Raw genomic sequence first — 836 nt, forward strand, 5'->3', positions numbered from 1 at the left:
TTCTTAGTGCCATTTACTTGGAATATTCTTTTCCATCCTTTTACCTTAAGGTAATGCCTGTCCTTGAAGGTGAGATGGGTTTCTTGCAGACAGCAAAGAGATGGATTTTGTTTCTTAATCCATTTGCTTAGCCTGTGTCTTTTGACTGGGGAGTTCAGTCCATTGATATTTAAGTTTATTATTGAAAGGTGTGTAATGGTTGCCATCATTTTGATTGCTGTTTGTGTTCTCTGTGTAATTTTGTATTTCCTATATTATATCTTTTTTATTTTCCTTTGTTGCTCCTATGGTATAGTTGTTTCTCTCTCTGCTCTCTGTATTGCTTCAAGTATTCTTTGAAGTACTGGTTTTGTGGACATGTATTCTTTCAGGCTATTCATGTCATGGAAGATTTTTCTTTCCCCCTCGACTATAATAGACATTTTTGTGGGTATAATTTTCTGGGCTGGCATTTGTTGTCATGTAGAACTGGAAATACCTTGATCCAGGGTCTTCTGGCTTTCATAGTTTACATTCATAAGTCAGTTGTAATTCTGATGGGCTTTCCTTTGTATGTGACTTGTTTTACTTTTTCTGCTTTCAGTATTCTCTCTTTGTTCTGTACATTTAGTGTTTTTACTATGAAATGTTGTGGGGAGTTTCTTTTTTGATCCTGTCTATTTGGTGTTCTTTGTGCTTCCTGTATTTGTATGGGGATGTCTTTCCTTACTTTGGGGAAATTCTCTTCTACAATCCTGTTTAAGATCTGGTCAATACCATTAACCTGAAATTCTTCTCTTTATTCCTATGATCTATAGATTTGGTTTTTTCATGGTGTCCCACATCTCTTGCATATT

This window comes from Nannospalax galili, unplaced genomic scaffold (assembly GCF_000622305.1).
Source record: "Nannospalax galili isolate Female #2095 unplaced genomic scaffold, S.galili_v1.0 scaffold1365, whole genome shotgun sequence".
Classification (NCBI taxonomy): domain Eukaryota; kingdom Metazoa; phylum Chordata; class Mammalia; order Rodentia; family Spalacidae; genus Nannospalax; species Nannospalax galili.